This window comes from Trematomus bernacchii, unplaced genomic scaffold (genome assembly GCF_902827165.1).
Source record: "Trematomus bernacchii unplaced genomic scaffold, fTreBer1.1, whole genome shotgun sequence".
Taxonomy (NCBI): domain Eukaryota; kingdom Metazoa; phylum Chordata; class Actinopteri; order Perciformes; family Nototheniidae; genus Trematomus; species Trematomus bernacchii.
In genome coordinates, this window is record NW_022987878.1 from 47251 (window position 1) to 63140 (window position 15890).

The following is a 15890-nucleotide window of genomic DNA, read 5'->3' on the forward strand; positions in this document are numbered from 1 at the left end:
AGTGTCAGAAAACACAACCCTCTCTATTTTCCTCCATACCCAAATCTCTAAAAAAAGGGGCGACAACGGATCTGATCCAGATTTGAACACTGTCCTGACGTCAGGACAGTGGCGCTACGGCTATTGGGCCAACTCCACCAATCAGGAGGAGACAGCCACGGCCATTGCCGTTCGAAAGCGCTGGAGACGCTGTAGTACATATTAGGGATGGGAATTTGAAAGCAAATGTATATTCGAATATTCGACCCCCCAAAAAACGGTTAACCGGTTAACCGAAATGTACATATCCTATAAAAAATTTGAAAAAAATGGTTTAAATAACTTTTGGAAATAAATAAATACATGTTCAAATAACTATAGAAACCAAGTCGAATTTGTCAAATGTATTGAACTGGTGATCACAGTTTGACAGCTATAGGCCTACAGCTTTCATGTGCGGAGGCGATTCACAATCAGGCCTGCTGTAGGGAAGACCCTCTCAGCTGGAACGGAGGTTGCGGGTATAGCAAGGTATAGTATGTATATATATATATAAGTTTAATTTGGCATAGTTTGCACTCTACACCGCACTCACTAACCTGGTCGAAATATTTCCACACATTACTCCTTTTTGACGCCATGTCTGTTGTGTAGGACTCTTCTTAGAGTGTAAATAATTACCGGACTATGACTGGTAAAATATGTTGAATACCGGCAAAACTAAATCTCTCCTGTCAAAATGTCTATGTACTTTGCCGCCACACACGGTTGCCAAGCAGCGCTTATTGTTGTTTAGGCTGGCCACTCATGTGTCGCGAGTGTTGACAGGGGGCGGGGGCGTACGCTCATGAACTGTTAGCGCCGGAACCTCGCAACGGCTGCGGAGCGCATTTGCGCCGCATTTGGGCATAAGATGAGGTTTGAGTCTGCGTGATTTGCGTGTAGGGAGGGGCAGCAGCCATATCATTAGCTAGAACTAGCTAGATCTGATGGATTTGGACATAAACGCGAGTGAAGTACCGGACGCGAGAGAGAGAGATCAGCACCTGCAGCTCTGCCCGCTGTGAGGGACCGGTGAGCGGAGCAAAACACACCTTTAGACGTCACCTAACCAGTGACGTGCGGTGAGGTTCATGGCTGGTGAGGCACTGACTCTTTCAGAGTCAGATTTACAAATATTATATTTTGACCTTAATCGAGATATTCTGTTATTTTCAAAAGCTTTTTTAGTCTGATGCTTCGATTAATTTTAAACAGACCGTTCAACAAAAGGATACCCAAAATCTAAATATTGGATTGTTCTTTCTTAGTAAGATCCCATTTTCATTACAGTTGTGGTCTTACCTTGACTTGAAGATGAAGTCCATGCTATCCTTCTGGACAACAATCTCTATTACTGTTTTGTAAAAGTCCTCCTTATCTTCCTCTAGTTTCAAAAGTCTAGCTTGTTGTTTGCGTCTACCGTCTCTGCGTAGAATAACAGTAGCAACAAGAACCTGTGGGCTCACGTGCGCCCCCTTCAGTGCGGCAGAGGTTATGGCTGCCTCTCCTGGTGCTTTTTTCATTGCCGTTGTACGATGAGACCAGCGAGCCTAAATATCATATATACGTGAAATAAGTTATTTAGAGACTATGGATGGCGAGGATAAATGTAATAAACGGATCTACAAACATTACATTGGTGACCTACAGTGAGATGGTAACAGGCATGCGCTTAGTGCCCGCTTTCCAGCCAGTTTCTGTGGGGTGACGCATTCTGAGGTGAGGCAGAGCTCATCTGTGCCTCACCTTACCCCACAGTAAATGGCTTGAGCGCGCTCACAAAATAAGTGGCCGCGCTCCAGCAAGTTACTGTGGGCTTACGTGAGGCAGAGCTCGTCCCTGCCTCACTTCTCATCTCTCCCGTAGCGGATCTCGGCAAATTTGCTGATTTTCACTATAAAAAGCGATTGGAATCATATAGAAATCACATTTACACAAGATCAGTGAGGCTCTGCCTCCCCTGCCTCCACTGACTGCACGTCGCTGCACCTAACACATTTAGCTATGGCACTGTCGTATACATTGAATTATTCAATTTGATGATATGTAATCAACTTAGGCATCCCTCCCAAAAAAAAAAAAAAAATGTATAAAAATATTCATAACTCATATTCGAATACCTGAATAATTTTGAATATTCAATTAATCGTTCCCATCCCTAGTTCATATGCCAGGCCAGTAGATGGTGCTGTTCTCACAGAATCTGCCCTTGCAAAAACAGAGCTAGAAATGGTCAAATTGAGCAAAATGAAGCATGGCTAAAATGCATGATCTGTTTGGTATTTTGAATAAAAAAAAGTATAAATATGCCTTATATAGGTATGGTCCTACACTATATTATTCAAATATAGCATGATAGGTCCACTTTAAGTTATAAGTTAGCAAAATATAGCTAAATTAGGCTTGATACATTAATATGCTTTAAGAAAAAAACAGCCTACATCCCAGCTCTCTATCGGGTTTCATTTATCTTGTTGGCAGCTCATCCCTTAAAAACAGAAGTCTCAGAGTGATTATAATAACATGAAATATGAAGGGTCTATTTCAAGCTTGTTATGTAAATAAGTTATTAGGCTTTTTTTCATCAACTAAGATTTGATAGAACATTTCATCAACATGAATTGACTGAATTTGTTTTAAAAGTGAGCTTATTAACACATGAATACTAGTGTGTAATATGGTTGTACATATATATTTAAGAAGTACAATATGAGAAAAGCACGTTTCATTTGTGGGCCATATTTCATTATACTTTTTGAATTAGCTGAGGGCCGGCCCCCGGGCCGTAGTTTGGACACCCCTGGTTTAAAGTGTTAATTAAGAGTAAAGGGAACAGACCTGCTCTGTGTATCCGAAGCTGAGGCTGTAAAACAGCGTCCAGTAGTTTCTGGAGTCTCTTGTTCTCCTCTTTTGAACGAGACAGCTCCTCCTCGAGCTCTGCAATCGTTTTTTCAAACAGAGCAAATATCTCTTCAGCAGCAGCAGTGAGTCGCTGCTTCTTCAACGACAGCAGCATTTGGACTTTACTCATGTTTCCTAGATCACCTTTTCCTGCAAACTCCGTTAAACACACTGTTTCTTTCTCTCCATCAAACTCTCAATCTGACTAGTGTTGCCAACGTGTTTCCAGCTAGCATGCTAAGCTAGCTCCTATAGACCGAGGTAAACACTCCAGAAAAAAGAGCACACAGTCCATTCGGAGGTTTATCCAAACACACAGATGATGGATCAGTAGTGCTGGAGCTCACAAACGCTTTCTCAGGAACACAGAGAGAGAGAACCGTAGCGACAAGACGCCACCTGGACCCAATGTGACTACCCGATCTGAATCCCTGCCCGATTTGCAATGCGCATGTGCGAGATGGTCTTCTTCTTCTTTTATTTTTAATGGCGAATCGCTTCCACTTGGAGCATATATCGCCACCTACTGTTGATTTATTAAATGTTCATATTAAATCCTTGTCATCAGACCAGTGATTTTGAGGAACTTGAAGATCAGCTTGTTAACTTCATTTCTTGATTTACTTTCGTATATTGACTTGAAATTCTTGTCCTTGATGTTATGTTGTTCCAGTGCAGTTTTCAGAATGAGTCTTTGTCTGTTATAATCCGGGCAGCTAAAAAATACATGATGTATTGTCTCTGGTTGTTGGAAACCATCACATTTGCCATTTGGATGTTTTACAATCAGATGCATTGTTGAATTTAATCCAGAGTGACCCAATTTTATCCTGCTGTTAATGCTCTGTTCTCTTCTACTACTCCCCCAGGTGCTTCCCGTTCCTACTTCCCTTTGTATCTGGTATAAATGTCTTCCTTTAGTGTTACTGTCCCATAGTTTTTGCCATTGTTGCTTGATAACAACTTTTGTAACAGATTTGACTTCTGCTCTACTGATGGGTACCATCATATCAATCTGGTTTGCTTTCAAACCACATTTTGCCAGTTGATCCACTACCTCATTCCCTCTAATACCCACATGCGCTGGAACCCACACAAATTGAACAACAATTCCCAAATGAACTAACCTAAACATGATGTGTAAAATGTAATGTAAAATATCCTGACGACATTCTGAAGAGAAGTTGTTTATACTCTCCAGATCTGCGCTGGAGTCAGAGCAAATGACCACTCGCATTGGCTGTATTTCCTCTACCCACTGAAGTGCTAGTGAGATAGCCATCATCTCTACTGTGCATGGGCGTAGGAAGCATCCTGAATGTGGGGGGGACATTTTTAACGGGGGGTGTGGGGGCGAAAAAAAATATAGATTTCCTGTATTCTGGTGCATTTTAACAGGTGGTTTGATACTTTTATGTGGCTATACTAGCATGAGGAAAATGATGGGTACATTTTGTAATTTCATCCAGTAGTAAAGAAAGGAAACATATTTGATTATTAATTCAGAGCCGTCTTTGAATTAATAAAAAGCAGTTTAAATGCCCATTTTTTGTACATTTATATACAACAATAATTATTTGTGAGTGCATTGAGAGATATTGTTGTGGAGAGTCATTTATATATAAATCGCAAAATACATTTGTGAATCCTTCTGTGAGCATTTATTAATATTGAGACTGATCTGACTCCACACAGATGTTAAGTTCACCTAGGAATGGTATCATTGACTTAAATGTTCAAATAAATGTTGCTCTTCTGTCTATATTGGTCATATGATGCCCCTTGACTGAAATATTTCCTATTCAATATCCCCACTGATTTCCTTAAAATCCTGGGATGAGAGTCCACATCACAATTTACTCTCAACTGTCATTTCCCTTTCATCACTCACCTCAGCAATGGACCTCTCTCCACTGTCCCTGTATTCTGCCTCTGACTCACTCTCAAGTGCCTAGATGTCAAGAGAGGTGGTGAAGTGATAATTATTTATTGAGCAGTATACTCTTTCACATTGAATCATAACAAGTCATACTGAATGTAAATACAACTGACTCTAAAGTAAGTCGCAGTCTGTGACATTGGACATTTTGAAGACTCAAAGTCCCAAGCAGTAGGTAGAATATTCTATGTAATGTGCACAGTTAATAAATAGTTAACTGAATACTGGGATGGAAATAGCCTATAAGCACTCAGTAAAATATAAACACACACAAAAAGCTTCTGAATGATAAAAAGTATAATTAAAACATAATGCACATTACCATTTTGAGAGAGAGTACCTAAGTTAAAGAACTCAGAAAAGAATCTCTTATCGAACTGAGGCTCCAGTAAAACACACTGACTGCGTCTCTACATGGACATCAGTAAGCCGTGTATGAGTATTATCCTGGTTATGATCATATTGGGGATATGGTGTTTACATGAGCACAGAGAGATCGGGTTATTCATGTTCCCTGTTTACATGATAAATACTAGTAACCTGGCATTTCGATGCCTTTTTCTCATCTAAACTATTCAGTATTTGTATTTCTCTATCATGACATAAAGACGAAACTCCTCTCCAGAAGTGAGACGCCGCCATCACTGTTAACTGATTAAATGCTACCAGCTGATGACTTATTTTCCTCTTCTTTGAAAAAAATGTTCTTATGTCCATGTTGTCTGGGGGAGAAAACATATCAAACCAAGAGATCGTCAGCTTTGATTTTCGCTGTATTAACCATTTCCTGAACATTTGGTGTGTGTGCCTTACCTCCGCTACCGGCATCGCTTCATACAACAGATCTGAGCTGTCCAACTATGACAACACTCCTTGAACATGCGCGCGCTATGTGAGAATCTGCCTTGGTACAAAGTAGCAGTGAAAACATGGTACGGAGTTTCATTGATCTGGGCATTCTCTTAATAAGCAAGTGGAATGGATTTCATTTGATAGTGAAGCACTGACACAGCGCTCTACAAAGTGCGGCGAGTGGATAGACCGATTCACGGACTTTCCGCATAGTAAAAGTGGGGGGGTCTAAACTAACCATTTGAAAAAGTGGGGGGGACTTGTCCCACCCTCATATAATGGCTGCGACGCCCATGCTACTGTGTATACTGCGATGTGATCACTTGTTCGCTTTCCCACTTTGACCTTTAATTCAGGAACATAAAATGCACAACAAGTTTGACCATTTTCTGGATTTTTGGATCCATCAGTAAATATTTGTATATACTTCCGTGCGAGATGGTACGCCATATTGGACAACTACATACGGCACCCCAAATAGGACACTTGACACAGTGGCGTTTGGCAAAGCAGAAAAGAGAAAACACAAAAAATAAATAATAATAATAATATTAATCTGAACGAGAGATGAGTCAGTTATTGTTATTACAACGTGACTCCACTATTAGTTAACAACTCCTTTAATTGGGTAAAGTACATTGTCAGAATAAGTGAGAAATGGATTTAACTTCTGTTAGACAGCTATCATACTGAAGAAATATTTACTGTGAATGTATGCAAAAATGTATGGCATTCATAATTTATATCTAATTACATTAACTGTGAATGTCTTTCATTAGTGCGAATGCTGTGCCACAGCATTCCACTATAGTACTTCAATTCTTTATTAGTGCGAATGCTGTGCCACAGCATTCCACTATAGTACTTCAATTTATTTATTCTTCCCCTTAAACTTATTATTATTATTTCAACCATACTTTGGCTCTCCATAACTTCAGATTACTTTCAGCTACAGAAACCATTCAAATATCAAACTATTCAGCCTGTTCAGGAATCGATGGGAAACCTTCAACTTTTTGAAAATATGTTATACTTTTTGAAATATTCAGCTTTTTAAACTCTTTTTTTTAACATTGAAGTCAATGGGACTCTGTCCTGGCTGGTTCCCTCTGTGTGTGATGCTCGGACGTATGTGCCGTGCAGGCATACACGGAGATGTTTAAAAAAAACCTTAATGAGGGCAGCAGTAAAGTGGAACTTCTGTGTGAAATCAAAATAGAGATTTGTAATGAACAAATCGCCGAGATTCCGGGGGTTTCAGCGGCCAACACTAGCAGTTAACTAAAGCAGCCATAGATATTACCCCCAGCGCCTCTAAAAAACACACGGCTCCAGCTGCTGCAGCTCCGGGGAATGTGTGTCAAATACCTCCCCGTATCTGCATGAGCTGGTGAAGTGAACTCAGAGGGAGAAAATCACAGCTTTTGTCTATAACTTTAACTCACACCACCGCCGTCTCTATTAAAAACGAGACGGTTTAAAAGCACTCTCGTGGCTTGTGGCCATTTACGATGTGCTGGCAAGTGCGAGGTGCGTGCATTACCTGATGCGACAGGCACCCTACATTGCTGAGGAGCTGATGTCGGTCCGGGGTGCATACATAAAATGATAGGCTAATTGATCATGGGTGGGCAGTGGTATGCAAGTGTAGAGCAAAACTGTGTTTCATCGTTGGGATGAGCATGATGGGAGGTGTGTAGGCTGGTCGAGTAGGACTACAGTTAACTGTGTGGTTTCGGATAGAAAGGGTAGAGGAAAAAAGTCTATGTGCCCCGATCGGGGGGGCATAGCACCACTAAAGCAGGGATAGTGGAGTCGCAAGAGGATAAGCTAGTTATTGCTCTTGGACGGTCTTCAGGCACCGATCTAAGGACTTGTATACAAGGGTGGAAGTACGAGTCAAGGTACCCCACTGGGTTCCCATTGGGAGAGATCAAATAGTCCCTACCCCCTCTGAAACCTCTTTAATCCGGACTAAATTGAGCTGGATGAACTTTTGCTGTCACGCTGGTGTTTATTATGAGTTCATCATGTTTGTTTGTCTGATTGTTTGTATCAGGGGTCTATATTGGTTTGTCTAACCGCCGTCTTGTGCATGTTTTGTAACAACTAATAATGAATCAGTCCATAGCCAGGGTAAAATAAACTAAGCTTTAGTTAACTCACCAAAAGTAAATGACTTGAGAAAGTTAAATAATATATAGTGTTTTGCAAAATTCTGGTAGTATAGATGTGCTGCAAAATGAAAATAAATAGCAAAAGAGTGTTTTATGTCCTGCATCTGAGTGTGCAGAGGAAATGTAAACAAGAAGCACACTGTTCAGGGTGTGCGCTGCATCTGAGTGTGCAGAGGAACATGTAAACAAGAAGCACACTGTTCAGGGTGTGCGCTGCATCTGAGTGTGCAGAGGAAATGTAAACAAGGAGCACACTGTTCAGGGTGTGCGCTGTAGGTGTAAGAAGAGAAGATTATATTACTTTAAGAATACATTCTTAAATTGTATTGCTGGTATGTTAAGATATGTTTGTGACCTTTTATAAACCCTATGCCCCGTCCTGCACCCTGAGACCCTCAGAGGCATCACTGCTGGTCGTAAAGACCTGCCTGAGGAGGTCAGGGTGGCAAAATCTGTCTGCTGTTTTAGGTCAATATTGTATTATTTGTTTCATTTATTCTTAAATCTATGTATTGTTTGGTAATAATGAAAAAAACGTAATGTATTGAACACATTCCGAAACAAAGCTGATAAGACAGAACTTGACTCAGACATAATACAAATTATTGTTGAAACCTTTTGCGCTGTTGCTGCAAAATGGAAACTTTGTTGATTATCTGTTCCAACTGGCCACTGGATTCAGATAATTAATATAAGTTGAAGTTTAATTACAGTTTTAAATATAGTTTAACATTCTTTATTAAACTGCTTCAAATGATTTCTCGTATCAACCAATTGGTCTCCAGAGACATTACTAAAATTCTAATAGTTGTTAAACTACTGACAAGTTCTCTGAAACCGAGTTTATGAACAAAAGAGTAAAGGTCGCTGGTTAAGCCAGGATCAATATATTTGTTGACGTTTTCATTACAGTGTGCATAATAAATGTGTTAAATGAATTGAGCAATTCTTTAAAAAGTATAATGTTGCAATCTCTTTACAATAAGTAATTACAGTTAACAAAGAAGTAGATGTTTTCCAAGGGCCTCTCCTTCACAGCCCTACACTTTAAATGATGAGACTTTCAAATCATAACAGACAGAGATCGGTATCACTTTGTGTTGCAAGCCAAATCCATGTAAAGGTTCTACTTGAGCCCAATTTAAATACCATAAAGAAAGTATTGAACCCAGCTCAAGCTAAATGTCAAATGTATTTAATTAAGGTGCAAGTGTTTTGATTTATTTCAAATGTTCTAATCTCAGCTTCTTTCGAGTTCAGTCGAAGCAACAAATTGTTTCTCATAACATTCTCACTGCTGTCCCAAATGTTTTAACCTTGGGCAGACAAGCTGTTCACACACACACACACACACACACACACACACACACACACACACACACACACACACACACACACACACACACACACACACACACACACACACACACACCCACACACACCCACACACTTTGGATAAGTATTCACCTTATCCACATTGTAAATTGTTGCTTTCTTTAAAGTTATTAGTAATTTAAGATTAATTATTAAATTAAATGTGGTACATAAGATAAAATAAATAAAATAACTTGACTTGATCATTTTGTTCACAACATTAGACCTGTCCTCTAATCTCTACTAGAATAAGATAAGTGTGCATGTTTGGATGTTTTAACACTCCTGTAATGTACCTAATCTTGATATCCTTTTCATTACAGAGCTGGGAAAATGGTGTATTGATTAGATTCTGATCCGTGCACGTCCAATTTTAACTGACTTTAGTTCTAATGTTAATGTTAATTTGACTTCAACCCATAAGTAATTATTTAAATTAACTCTAAATGTCACATGATGATGGATTAGGGTTCCACATTTCTTCCACTAATTTGTTTTACAATTAGGCCAAAGGTAAAGAGAGACATTGATGACCTTGTGTCCCTTTTGTTAGTACGTGGTTCCATTTTGTCTATGGCCTTGGACGGCTTCACTAAAAGTCACCCAGTTCTGCCCTGCTGCAGTCCGGCTGAGTGCAGTCACAGAGATGCTATGGCTGCTCTACATGACATTAATGGTCTGGTCTGAATGGACACCATTTCCTGCTCCCAGAGAGAATGACACTCCTCAAACTGAACATTACAGCCGTTGATACTGTCTCACATGGGTCTGCTCCCCCCCACTGAGCCATGAACTGAAAGCATGACATATGAACACTTGGAAGCCTCCCTGTCACACCAGCACCAACCCTTGGGTCAGTCAGATGAGACTAACGGCTTCACTTAGGGCATTTGGTTCAGATACATGACTCTCGTTACCGCAGAGTGGGTTGTTTTTAAGGCTATTCATACTGCTATGATGCCTGTAAGTGGGCGAGCTGGTAAAAGCCCCTACTATTGTTTCAAATAGGCCTAATGTCAGGGGTCTCTTAATGTCTAGTTCTACATGTATTCACATTATATAGACAATGTTTCCACCTGGTAAAACTAAAGGCTGCACAAAACTCAGGCTACAATACAACCATTCTGTTCTGCTCTAACGATTCAATGCATAGATTCTACATCAAAACAATTAGCTTTTATTGTTTCCAATGATAACGTCACCTTAAGTGGAGGAATGCAAACCTGTTTTCAAATGTAAGGTTTTGATTTTGTTTGACATTTCTCAGTAATGACACCCTCAGACACCCAATATCATTCATGCTATGCCTTCAGTAATAACTCAGATGTTAAAGGGATGAAACTGTTCCTCCCAAATCAGATAAGCTTTGTTTTTCAACAAATGTATCAATTTCCTGCATAATATATGTTTATCACAATGGTTTTTGTAAGCTGCACACAGGTGATACTGAGTCTTCTCGATTAATAGATTATAAACTATACCATGTTTAAATAGACTCCTAAGTTATTATTTCATATGTACCATATGTAAGAAAAGGGAGGGAAGAGTCAATTATATTGAGTAATTGATTTTATATTGGGTAATTTATTTCTCAAACCTATGTTTTATGGAAGAGACTAAATATTTCTGATAAACTAATATGTTATCAAAAGGTAAATGGTGAATTAATATACATTTAGAATCATTGAGAAGGGGTTATATCCACAGGGACAAGCTCACCTTTAACTTACAATAACATTTCTCTGCTATGGACTGATGAGTATATGATTCTTGCATGTTCAATGACTAACTATGTGAAATATCTAACCAATATGTTGAGAAGGTTTCACAGGCAGGTGGCTGACAGGCTCCCTCAGCCTGGAGAGGAGCCCACACACCCTTTTCAGATCGGAGATAATGTGCTAATCAAGTCTCTTGAAAAAGATGTTTTGTCTCCCAGGTGGAAAGGTCCTTTCCAGGTGTTAATAGTGACCAGAACAGCCTTAAAAGTCCAAGGTAGGACAGAGTGGATCCACGCTTCACGATGCCGTCTGTCTCCTCCACCGGTCAGTGGGGAGGGTCAGGGTGTAGGCGTGTGAAGGCGGTCCTCATACTCCTTGTACTGCTATACCTGGCCAAGGAAGCCCTGCTGGACGACGCTGAGGCAATCCCAACGACAGGTGGCGAGGGCTCTCGCCACTCCGAGGGAGAGTATAAGGTGCTCTTATCTAAGGGCACAGACAGGTTGTTTTCGAGCACCACACAAACATTCAGTATGGTGCGAGAGAGAAAAAGAGTGAGAAGAAGGAGGAAAATGGGCCCCGAGAGAAGGCTTCTCTCTCTTCCTGCTCTTTTCAGTGACAAACCCCTTTTCATCCCCAAGAGAGGGTCACAGAATATTTCCTTTGAATGTTCGACTACAAAATGTAACTCCAATGACTGTGTTGTTGTGTTTCCTGTGTTTTTAAGCAAAGGCTTGTGGGCGTGGAACGTCTATCCAGAGACGGGGTACCAGCGGTTCCAGGTCTCACAGCGGATGGTAAGAATAACACTCAACACTGTTGCAAATGTGCCCCCAGAAATGTGGTGTTTCACTAAGGAACAATTAAAGGATGATCCCATGTGTACCACACGGACACCAAATTACAAAGATCCCAGTGCAGGGGTCACTAGATGTTCATTTAGTGAACCAGGTTCAGATGTAATTAAGTCACCAGAGAGTGATGTAGACTCTTCAAAAAATGCCTTAATTACTCCACCTAAACAAACTCAAACCAATTCCGCAATGAGTTTAATGTTAGACTATGCACATGAACGCAAGGTTAGCAACTGTTGGCTGTGCCAGAACATGCCAGAATCCATGTACTCTCCCATGTTCAGCCCAATTCCTTTCACAAAAGCTGACTACAGTTTAGTCACCTGGAGTGATATAGCATCCCGAATTAGCAAGGATGCAGATGATTGTTACACCCCTTCCTACCCCATAGACTTTGAGCAACCTTTAAAGTACAATGGCTTAATCTCGCTCATTGTTGACACAGTAAATAAAGACTACCTGCCAGACGGTTTCAAACGATTGAGGGTTCTAAAACTTATATATGTGAAGAAATACGTTGAACTAGCTTTTGAATACAGATTCCAATTAGCTCTAGTCCAGACTAATTGCTCAGCCACTTCCACAAGTCCAACATGTTCACCTCAACCGCACACACCATCTTTGTTGGTTGAAGCCATGGTAGCAGTTGTACCCTGGTTTGGCGCCCGAACAGTGAACTCAGTGAAAGTTAAAATACATGACTGTTCACTGCCATTACCCTTAGGTAAATCCCCTACACGTGACTGTTCCGTTTATGTTCCCCCAGTTGTGGTGCATGAGTGGAAGAATGTGTCCATCTGTTTCCAGAGCGTAGGAGGGTTTTCGCCCTCTAACGATGTGGGCCACAGCGACTGTAACACCGTAGTAAAGATCAAGTTAACCAGAACTCCCCTTCCAGAGAGGGTTTACTTGGTTTGTGGGAACAGAGCCTACGGTTGCATGCCTTATGATACTTTTGATGGCACCTGTTATCTAGCCTATCTAATCCCTTTGATCCGTAAAGTAGAGACTGAGGAGATTGCAGCAATATTCCCTGCCCTACACAGAACTCGTAGAACCATCACAACAGGTCAGCAGCTGGCTAGCGCATTTCTGCCCTGGTACGGTATTTATGTTTCCCAGCAGGAAATTATAGCTCTCTCCAAGGTTGTGGAGAAGCACCTTAATGTGTCCAACACAGCCATGTTAGCTGAACACAAAGAACTGCAGGAAGTTAGAACAGTGGCATTACAGAATCGCATGGCACTGGATCTTCTACTAGCAGCACAGGGGGATACATGCAAGGTGATTGGATCTGAGTGTTGTTCTTTCATCTCTGATGCCACACCTGAGGTCATGGATATGGCTCATGATACTGCTAGGGGAATAAAAGAATTGCACGAAACTCATGGGTTTGCATTTGGGGATTTAACTGGAACATTTGGGTCATGGGGAGGAGGGATTGTAAAATTCATTGTTACCATTTCAGTGTTTATCCTAGGTGTGCTAATCCTGATAATATGCCTAGTCACTGTAGTTAAACTAGTCCTGCGAAAGATTACCAAAGTCGCCCTCCAGGCCCCACAGAGACTAGTGGGGTACACCACCGTTGATGACACCGTGATGATGTACGACGCCGAGCTTCCAGACCCGTGGGTCACTGCCGTGGTTTCCGAACCATGGGTTCCCCCTTACAATGACCAATGAATTAAAATTGATGCTGAGATTAAAGAAAAGATATTTTGACTTTTCCCTTTCAGGTTGTTACACTACACGACAAATATCTGATTTTTCCTTTTCAGATTTTGAACACTGTATTTGATTAAAATGAATGTATTGATTTTTCTAAGACTAAGTGCCTTACTCTTGACTAAAGCGTAATGAAGTAAACATAAAGTAATCCTAAAATTGAGGACACTGCAACTTTGTGGATTACAGATTGATCAAATCACCACTGTGAATGTTATGCCTTAGCTGGATCTCTGATGATCCTAAGTTTGAAATGCTTTTGACTAGTGATTGCCTTAAAGCAAATCTTTAAGCTGTTTCTGGTTTTGATTTTATAGTTTGATAAATGACATTAACTAATGGTTTAAATGATAAAAGATATTAGTTTAAAACAAATATTTTGCTATTATGTATCTGTGTTTTATGTGTGTTCATTATTGTGCTTATTGACAAAAGATGCTCCAAACACTGATGAGAGATAATTTTTCCTATTATGATTGCCTGTATCAATCATTGTGATTGAATGTTTCAATCTTACTCTACTTTGTGATGTAATTGAATGTAAGGTGAGACCACACTCGAATCTGAAGACGCCTATTGATTTAAGTATTGACCAGAATTATTAGACTAATGTTTTAAGGTTATCAAAAATGATAAAAAGAGAGGAACTGTTAAGGAATAATTCTTCTAGATATCTAACCTTTTACTCTGACATGTGTTATTTCCTTTAAGGAAAGGCCTTGGTGCCATATGTGTTGTTGTCCCCAGTGTGAGACCGGTCAACTTGACCGGCACGAAGGGTAATTGTTGTGAGAACACTGAAGCACTTCTTTATCGGTGTTTGTGGGCTCTCGGATGTGAAATCCTTGAGGCCATGAGCGTCGGACGCAGATGATTCAGTGTTTAGTCTACTCCTTCAGAGATGTTGATTTCTCTCTGTGAACCTGTTAAAAGGTCTAGCATAGAGAGAGGTTCTTCAGAATTGACGTGGCAACTCTACCGTGTGGTCAGAACCTCTGACTCTTTGATTTGTGATGTGAATCCTCCGGCCGAATACTCTGAATAAACCCATCAGTGTTTGACATCAAAGCTCCAACTCTCACCGTGTCTCCTTCCTGAGTCGGTGACTCCATGCATTACTACACAGAAGTTTCCTCCACAGGAGATGCCTTCAAATCCTCTTTTCCTACCCTTTGCGCCAAATGCTACTCCTTCCACATACTTTCAGCTAGACACTTCATTCCAACTTTCAAATGATCACAAGACCTTCAGCTATTCAAAATTGACTTTTATTTTTGATATCTTTTACACTTTTTGAGATAATTAACTTTGTTTGGAGCTTGGTAAAGAGGCTTTCTTCAGATTTTAACATTAGTGTGGATGGAGCAGCTCGTTAAGTCTAGAGTGCTTTGATCTCAAAACAGAGTGCTGCAGTTCTTCAAATTCTCCTCAAAAAATGTTTTAAACTTGCCATAATTCCCAAACCCTACACTCCTCAGACATAATTGTTCATGAAAAACGTAGGAAAACCTCTCCAAGGTTGGAAAATAAAAAAGAATTAAGAAAAAATATTAAACAAAATGCCTCTTGAGGGCATGAAGAGACAAAAAGTCCACCTAGCTCCCAATTGATTCCCATGTTAAATCTTTCCGGAACTTTCTTCAGAACAGAGAGAAGTACACTTTAGACAAACTGCTCCCATCTCCACATTTTACACACAAAACCAAAGAAAACAACATATATCAGTTCATTGGGGTTCCCTGATGCTCACGGTCTGGTCATTTTTTTATAGGAGCCATAGTTTTTTAACAGGTGGCAAAATTGTCAGATATAATCCTCAATGCATTCTTAATGGGACTCAGTGCTGCAGTTGGAAAATCGTCATAAGTCGTCACCATGGTAACCTTTCATCTCTGGGTTTACACACACAGGTGTTTGTAAACATTCATTCACTACTACTTACATTGAATGTCTTTATTTAACTCCTTCAGCCTAATTTCAGCTGCAGGAACCATTCAAATATCAAACAATTCAGCCTTTTCAGCACATGATGGGAAACTTTCAACTTTTTCAAAATATGTTATACTTTTTAAAATATTCAGCTTTTTAAAGTCTTTTTTTAACATGGAAGTCATTGCAATGCATTTAAGCTGTAACAATTCACAGACAGACAGACAGACAGACAGACAGACAGACAGACAGACAGACAGACAGACAGACAGACAGACAGACAGACAGACAGACAGACGACCGACAGACAGACAGACAGACAGACAGACAGACAGACAGACAGACAGACAGACAGACAGACAGACAGACAGACAGACAGTCTCTCTCTCTCTCT